The sequence below is a fragment of the Carica papaya genome, chromosome 5 (genome assembly GCF_054855325.1).
Source record: "Carica papaya isolate Zhongbai chromosome 5, ASM5485532v1, whole genome shotgun sequence".
Classification (NCBI taxonomy): Eukaryota; Viridiplantae; Streptophyta; class Magnoliopsida; order Brassicales; family Caricaceae; genus Carica; species Carica papaya.
Window position 1 is genome coordinate 17,431,323 of NC_142313.1, and position 9,860 is coordinate 17,441,182.

Below are 9,860 nucleotides of genomic sequence, written 5' to 3' on the forward strand. Positions count from 1 at the left end.
GATATATGTAGTTACTTCTACTTAATAAAAGAGGCGCAACATACTAATTTACATAAACTAATTAATACATATTAGTACAGTGATGATAAAAAAATAGTATAACAAAATAATAATATTGCTCCACAAATAAAAAAAAAATGCATACATGGAATATTTTAATAAAAAAATGTATTGTACTATTAAAAATATCTAAATCGTCGTCTAAATAAAATACTCAAAAACAGAAACATGCATGTGTGATGTTCTTTATTTTTAGTTATTTTTTTGTTGAAATTAGGATTCGTTTTTAATTTTAAGCCTGGTACTTTGGACATTTTATATTATGGTGATGTGTTTAGTTATGGGTTTTTAAGAGACAATTTCTTTGTTCTTGACTTGGATGATAATATTTATTATAATTCTATGTTTGCTTATGCTTGTCACTTTGATTGTGATTCTGAATATATTAAATGACATGCTAGACTTGTCATATTGGCCAAGACCAAATGAATAGACTGACTAAAAAATGTCTTTTAGATTGACTTACTGATGCAAACAAGGCTAAAAACACTCAAGATACTCAAAGAGCATCAGAAGGTGACTTGAAGCAAATTTTAAATGATGTAAACACAAATACAGTTCCAAAACTGGAAAGTTTCAACGGACCAGTAACAAGATCAAAGGCAAAGAAGCTTAAAGAGTTGTTCTAAGTTTTTACTCAAAAATATATGGATGATGGGCTGACCAATTGTGGAAAGTTCAAATATGAGCTTTTTGAACAGCCCAAATTCGTAACTTTAATTGGATTTAAGTGATTTGGGATAATTTGGGCTTGTTTGAGTCTTATTGATAAAAGATGAATAAGCTTTGTGTATGGGTTGGATTAGCTGAGTTGTTTTAAGTATTTTGAATTGTTTTATTTCAGTTTGAGTTAATTAAGCCCATAGAGTTAAGTATAACTCATTTTGGGCTTAAGTCTTGTCTTAGTATTATTACAAGAATGAGCTCATAACTATATGGTGCCACAAAAAATTAGTGGTATTGGTTAAGAAGATTGGAGTTACAAGGAGTTACATAACAATTACATGCCTATAATTAGCCTAGTTATTGTTGGAGTTACAATTGTAATTACCACATAATTAACCTAGTTATTGTGGGAGTTACAATTGTAGTTATTGTATTGTAACTTATCATTGATTTCTTTGGCTATAAATACCAAATGAACTCTTCTTTGTGGACATCAAGAGTCGTAATCAAATATTTTAGAATTGAGTTGAGAGCGTTTTGGCTTTCTTTTCACTTTATGCACAAGGTGTTGATTTGGAATACAATTGTTATTACTTGTATTTTAATTTTGATTTCCTATTTCAATTGTTCTTGGTGTTTGTTTGGATTGGGTTCAAGAGATATCATTTATCTTTTTTGAGTTCTCTTTAACTTCTACTATTTGGGTGAATTGAACAACTTTGATTCATTTTTTACTTGTGATCTAAATTCCATTCTAAACTGATTGAAGAGTTCTAAGGTTCAAGCAAGGGTCTTGGGGTTCCGCATCACTTACTAAGTTTAAGTTGTTTAAATGTGAGTCATGCTTAACCAGTAAAGCGAGTAAAAAGCCTTTTAGTAAGGCTTCAAATGCATCAAGTCCCTTAGAATTAATCTATTCTAACATTTATGGACCTTTAAATATCAAAGCACATCATGGTATTATATACTTTCTCACTTTTATAGATGATTATTCATGATATAGGTATATGTATCTAATATCTCACTACTATATAGTGATAAATAGGTTCAAACATTTTGCAGTAGAAGTAGAAAATCATATGGATAGAAGAGTAAAGATTCTTCGAACTGATCGTGGTCTTGAATATCTTTCTTTTATGTTCAAAAAAATATTATAAGAAAAATGATATACTTAGGGAACTTAAAATTCCCTATACTCCGTAACAAATAGTATTGCAAAGCGAAGGAAACGTACATTACTAGACATAATTTGATCGATGATGACACATGACAATCTCTCTAATAAGTTTTGGGGAGATTCGTTGCTTATGGAAACCTACATCCTTAACCGTGTACCAATTAAAAGTATACCTCTCACCCCATATGAGTTATGGAATGACAAAAAGCCCATTTTAAATCATTTACGTCTTTAGGTTGGTTTGATAGGCTATGTGCATAACCCAACCCACAAGTGTGGAAAACTCGGTCTAAGAGCAACTAAGATGATGTTCATTAGATATCTCGAACATTTAAAAAGATATGTAATGTTTGGAGAACACCTGAATGGTGGCATGACTGAACTGACTCCTGTAATATTGATTTTCTTGAGGATGAGTTCCCATGCATTGGTAAAATAAAAGAGAATCTTGAACTGTATAAGTTACAGAAAGACATGCAATTATTTATTGGTGAGAGGGAGGTATTGAGAACCTACCAAGTCACCAAAGATAGTGAGATTCTACCAAATAAAAGAGATAGTGGGAATGATCCTAATATCCTATATTGCGAAAACTTTCTTATAAATGATAATCCACCAAAAAATGAGGTTAATCCTCAAGATCCAAGCTTGGAACATGAGGGTAGTTCTCAAGTTCTAAATCCCACGCCAACAAGGGACAAGGAGAGAGATTTATGATTTAGTCAACCAGGTGATGAAGGTCTGAGCATCTAAAGGAGTGAACATGAAAAAATTCCTCGATGATATTTTTAAATCAAATAAAAAATTTCCTTTATAGTCATTCAGAAATTGAGGAACCCACCTCCTTTAAGGAGGCTATGAATTCACCAAGCAGTAAATAGTGGTTGCCCATTTAGACTTGGATTTATTTCAAATGGATGCATAAATTGTTTTCCTCAGTGATACACTTGAGGAAGAGATATATATGGATCAACTTATTGGGGTCGTCTCAAAAGGTGAAGAAAACAAAGTTTTTCATCTTAAAAATCCATATATGGTCTCAAGTAGTCTTCTAAACAATGATATTTTAAATTTGATGAAGTCATTACTTTGTTTGACTTGTCCATAATAGATAAAAACTATTGTGTATATGTCAAAAAAATAACAAGAGAGAGTATGTTTTTTTCCTTTTATGTTGATGACATACTATTGGCTGGATACAATATGGAGATGATCAATGTCATTAACCAATGGTTGTCCTATGTTTTTGACATAAAAGACATGGGTGAAGCCAGGTTTATCCTTGGCATGGAAATAATGAGAGATCATACCAAGAAACTTCTAAGACTGTGTTAGGAAGCATATATGAAGAAAGTCTTAGAACGATTTTAGATACATTACTCGAAACCCATTAACACTCATGTTGAGAATGGTCTAACTTTAAGTCTTGAGTAGTGTCCAAAGACAGATGAAGAGAAAAAAAAAAGAGCAATGTTCCTAATACTAGTGTAAAAAGCAGTTTGATGTATGTCATGTTGTATACACGGTCGAACATTTATTTTGCAGTTGATTTAATAAGTCTTTACCAAAGCAACTCTAGACCTGCTCATTAATAAGCAGTTAAGAGAATCTTATGCTACCTTCGTGGTACAAGTGACATACTTCTCTGTTATCAAATATGGGACTTAAGATTGAAAGGATATTCAAATGCAAACTAAGGTGGTGACCTAGATGAGTTTAAATCGACCTCATGATATGTTTTTATCCTTAGTGGAGTTGTCATATCTTGGTGTAGTAAAAAATAAGATTGCATTGCTTTATCTACAATGGAAGCGAAGTATGTCACTAGCTGTTTTGCTGTATAGGAGGTAATTTGGTTGAGAAGCTTTCTGCTAGATCTCAACATCACTCCTAAAGTTAATGAACCTGTAGAAATGTATTGTGACAATATTGATGTTATCTAACACGCTCGGGATTCAAAATTTCATAGGAAAACTAAGCATATTAAGAGGTATTATCACTTCATTCGAAACACCATCAGAAAAGAAGAGGTTATCATTAAGTATATATTCACTAGCAAAATGTTTGTTGATCCTTTGATTAAGCCTATACCTAGAGATGTTTTTGGAGCTCATGTGAAGAGTTTAGGTTTGCGTAGGCTTTAGTTTTCGAGTGGGATTTGATATATAATGGACATATATTTTTGTGTATTAAGTATTTATGAAATAAAAGTTTTTATTTTCTTATGAAATGTTCATGAGCATAATTACATTATTAGGCACGTAATAATGTCACCAAGCAAGTAAGATAAGACTAAATCATATTGGTACTAAAAATGTGCGATATGGACTGTCTTTTTACTTGTGCTGTATTAATGACAAAATATAAGATTTTATAGTCACATTAGTATGTCTGAGATGAGACTCTATAAAGTCGAGTATGAAATATACTTGATTTTATACTAAAATTTTAAAGTCAAATCTCGAGTGTCAGGTCACACATTGAGTATGTTGATCAAGTGGCTCAAGTTATGTACTTGAGTTGTATCTGAACTTATGATTTCCATGATATAGAAGAGTGATAGGCCCAACTTAGTGGGAGCTATGTTGTGACATACATATCGTAGTGTATGTGTTATATGACAATCGATATAGAGAGTAACAAAATGATTCCCTACTTTATCATTATGTAAAACTTACGGACTCTTGTGTCATCCTTATATGATACCATTTGACTTGAAGCTATCACATGAAGTCAAGATTTGGTATTATTACTTTAATATGTTTCTAAAGGGCCACGATATGTATGGTCCAACGGAATATGTTAGGAAAGCAATCAAGTTGAGATTGATTGTCATGAGTGTCTAAGAAAGAATATTTCTAACATCATCACATAAACCCAGGTGTTTTTATTTTATATATAGCCAAGAAATATAATTATAGTATAGCGGGACAATATACGCTAACGGTGATATTCAAATGATATAGGGTATTATAAATACGAAAGTGTTATATTAAATAGATTGTGACTTAATATAACATTATTTATTACTTTTTGGTCGTATTCCCCATTTTTTATATAAAACGTGAGAGATATATTGATGTGATAACATATATTATGGTTAGTGTGGCTTATGTGGCCGAGTGAGAGATGTTGTACAATATTAGGAATGTCCATAACAACCATAGAAGGAGTTGTGGACACTTCCACTTCCTATTCAACTCACTATTTTCCAGGGATGTGGATAAGTGAAATAACAGCTCTTTGTGAGCTTATGAGAAAAAAAAATTGCTTCTATTTATTAAGAAGAAGATTGCATCCAATAAAACATGATACCATCCTTTTCTCTCTCACGTTAAGTCAGGCCATTAATAGACTCAAGTTTTGGGGTATGAATATTACCTAGTACTCTAGTTATATTCAGAATAAGACAAAGGCAGTCAAAAGCTTTAATAAGGAGGGAATCGTTCCCTGTGGACAATAAGTGAGCATCTAGTCCTATTGCTTCTACACTAAGGTTAGTAGTAATTACCTACACATGATCCTTAACTTCCTTTATCTATAAAGGATGAAGCCTAAAACTTAGTAAGGGGAGGGTGCGAAGAGCTCATGGAGAAGGAAAATCTGAAATATATAGAGAGAGTTGTTGGTTCAAAAAAGGAGAAAAAGGGAAAACGAACTCAAATTTTAAGTATTAAAAAGAGAGGAGGAAGGTGGATTTCAAAGCTAATAATTATTTTTTTTTCTTTTTCGGTAAATTACCAAATTAGTTATCGATTTTTAGTAATTGTTACAATTTAGTTCTTAATGTTTTTGTTACAATTTGTTCCCTAACTTTTGATATATATATATATATATTTTCAAATGCTTAGTCTCCTTTCATTTTTAATTAAAAAAACTAAAATGTATAGATCATGTTTGGATACTTTAGAAAACAACTAAAAAATAATTTTAACTAATAAATTAAATTAATAATAATCTTAGTTACTTTTTGTTATTAATTTATTAATTTAATTAATTAGTTAAAGTCATTTTTTTAATGAATCAAAGAAAATAAAAGAGGAAATAAACTTTGTGAAAAAGTTGTTGCATTTTATGAATGTTGAAATTGTGTCATGTGTTATATCAAATACAAATCGAGCAGTTGCCCTTTGCATGTTATGGAATAATATTGTTCAAGTGTATGTGTTATCAATAGATAGTAACTATATTTATTGAATTTAATTGGGTGGGTCGCCCATGATGGGATTCGACCAGGTTAGGACAACTCACTTATTTAAATTCAAAATTAAAATTATGGTTAGTTACCACATCCAGTGGAAGTTACCATTTTTGAATAATATGTAAAAAGAAAAAAAATAGAAGAAAAAAAGGGGACACAACGTACAGAGAAAAAAAGCACATACTTTCTCTGTCTTGCAACAAAAAGTTATGTTTCTGTGAAGACGAAGAAGAGATTTTTGGTTGTTTTTTCTTCAAAAGTTTGGATTTTTACAAAAGATATTTATGTCGTGAAAATTTACGTGCAATTTATTATACATTAATATGATTATATGTGATACTATACAAAATGATCTTGAAAAATTAGTTACAGAATTGATTTGTGGATTATATATTAATTCCATGAGTTTCTAACATTTTATCAGAACAATTTGGTTAATTACATATTTAATTTTGTTCTAATTTATATTTTTGTTAAATTTTTTAGTAAAATTCATTTTTTATTTTGTGGTAAAATATTTTTATGATTTATTACTTAAATGTGTGCCATATTGGTCTTGAATGAAAGTAGAGACTAAAAACTTTATTTTAACATATTATCTGTAATTTTTGGACTAAAAATGAGAGAATTATACATTTTTAAAATTCATCATATTTAAAGAAAAAAGTTATGTCAATAGAGATCTGCAATTTTTTTACCTCGTACAAAGGTTAAAGATAAGGACATTTTGGTCTTTTTTCTTTATTTTGTTTAAAATAAAAAAAAATAGAGATAAACATCCACCTCATGAGGCTCAAACTTATAACCACAAAAATGGAGGGCCTTGCTCTCTACCGAGAGAATTAAACAAGTTATTGATATTACACTGCAATTAAAAGTAATGTATAATAAATAATCGGAAGCAAAATTACTTGGGGTGACAGAAAAAAAAAGACTTATAAATGTGCCTGATGACCACTCCGGAACACCTACAAGTTATTGATATTAAACTGCAATTAAAAGTAATGTATAATAAATAATCAGAAGCAAAATTACTTAGGGTGACAGAAAAAAAAATGACTTACAAATGTGCCTGATGACCAATCCTGAACAGGTACATGATGTGCTGTTTGCTCCAGAAATTCGTCAGAATTTAATTTCTATGTTGGTTTTACTTAAATTTGGTTTCAGTTTGAACTTTAAATCTAATGTTGTAAGCTTGTATTTAGGAATAAACTATTATGGACATGGTTATTTTCTAAATGATTTTATTGTTTTAGATGTTGATTATAGTTATTATAATATTAGTTTTTCCTTATTTATATATTCTAATAGTGTTGGAATTGATGCGAACGTTTGACATGCTAGACTTGACTGCATTGTCAATAAGGAGTGAATAGATTAGCCAAAGAGAACTTACTAGAAAATATAGAAAAAGTATAATTATTTGTTTGTGAACATTGTCTAGCTAAAAAAACAAGAAGAAAACCATTTGAAAAAGTCGTAAGAGCAAATACTCCATTATTACTAATTCATTCTAACATATGTGGTATAATGAATGTGAGTACAAGACATGGTACTATTTATTTTATCACATTTATAGATGATTATACTCGATTCAGTTATGTCTATTTGATATCTCACAAATATGAAGCTTTCAGTTGCTTTAAAAAATATAAGAATTCAGTTGAGAATCAATTAGACAATAAAATAAAAGCTTTAAGAACTGATAGATGATGATAATATTTATCTGATTAGTTTAGAGAATTTTGTGATGAAATGGGAGTAGAACATTAGTTAACTATTTTAGCGACACCACAACAGAATAATATTGCAGAAAGAAGAAATAGAACATTGCTTGAAATGGTTAGATCTATGATGGCATAAGTTAATTTGCCAATTACCTTTTGGGGTGATGCATTATTATCTACCACATATATCCTTAACCGTGTATCCTCAAAATCAGTTACCACCACACTATAAGAATTATGGACTAACAGAAAACCAAACTTAAGTTTTTTAAGACCTTAGAGTTGTGTCGTATAGGTTCATGAATGTTTCCACAAGTGTGAAAAATTAGCTCTAAGATAGAATAAGAGTATCTTTATAAGATATTTCGAACAATCAAAAGGATATGTGTTCATAGACACATAAGAAAATTGTCATGTAACTAAATTTGAATTACGAGATGTTATATTCTTAGAGAATGATTTTTCTAAAAATTGTGAGATAAGTCAATACTTATCTCTATATGAAACTCAAGACTAAATTGTTTCCACCCTATAAGTACAAATGGACCCACTATATTTGAGTGGGAGTGATATGAGATTCAATGAACTTGTTTCAATTGAAACCGAATCACAACTAATGGTGGGCCTAAGTATGAAAGTTGGTCCCAGTGGGAGTAACTTAGAAGAATCCAAATACATCAAACAAATAGGAAAAGTATTCCTCGTTGCCATTTTGAGATTGATAGGGGAATATTCTTAGTTACTCTATAAGATGAAGAAGAGCAAAAAAAAAAATATATAAGGCTCTTAAATGCCCTACAAAGGAAAAATTGATGAAAGCAATGAAAAAATAAATGGAGTATATGAAATATAACTAAGTCAGGGAGTTGGTCGATTTACCTAAAAACACAAAGCCATTGGGAACAAATGAGTTCTCAAAATCAAGCAAAAAGTTGATGGCAGTATTAGAAAATACAAAGCTCGCCTAATCGCAAAGGGGTATACACAAAACGAAGGAATATATTATGAAGAAACATTTTCACCTATTGTTAGATTTACCTCAATACGACTAATTCTAGCTATAGTAGCATGCATGGATCTTGAATTACATCAAATGGATGTAAAGATTACTTTTCTCAATGAAGAATTAGAAGAAGAAATCTACGTGAAACAACTAGTAGGTTTCATTGAAAATGGCCAAGAACACAAAGTTTGTCGACTTTTAAAGTCAATATATAATCTTAAGCAGCCTTCAAGACAATGGTTTATTCGATTTTATAATGTGATATTGTCGCATAACTTTAATATGATTGAAGAAGACCATTGCGTATATATTAAAAGATCTAAAGATAAATTTGTTATCTTATCATTGTATATGGATGACAGACTTATAACTAGAAATGATAAAGGGTATGTAAAAGAAATCAAAATTGGTTGTCATCTTATTTTGAGATGAAAGATATGAAAGAGACTACATAGATCATTGGAGTTAAGGTTTCAAGAGATTGTTCAAAGAATTTATTTTCTCTCTCTTTCTCAACAAAACATTATGTTTTTGTAAAGAAGAAGAAGAGATTTTTTGTTGTTTTTTATGTTAAAAGTTTGAATTTTTATAAGAGATATTTATACCATAAAAATTTACATATAATTCGCTATTCTTTAATGTGATTGTATGTGATGCTATGTAAAATAATATTAAAAAATTAGTTATAAAATTAATTTGTCGATTATATGTTAATTTCATGAGTTTTTAACAATATTGATATTCATATATTTGGTGTTGGTGAAAAAATGATATTTCACTAATATTTATGGATTTCATATGCAAAAAGATAGATAGTAAGAATTGATTAGATCTTTGTCATAACTACAAAGAACCATGGAAGATAGTGGAAGTGACTTTAACGAGATATTATTCATTTGTTGAGGAAAAAGAAGAGAACAGAAACATTCAAAATTACTGCTTGAATTTATAGAAGTTTTGAAGGAATTCGATTTACTAGATATTACTTTTACAAGGTATAAACACACATGGAATAATAAATGA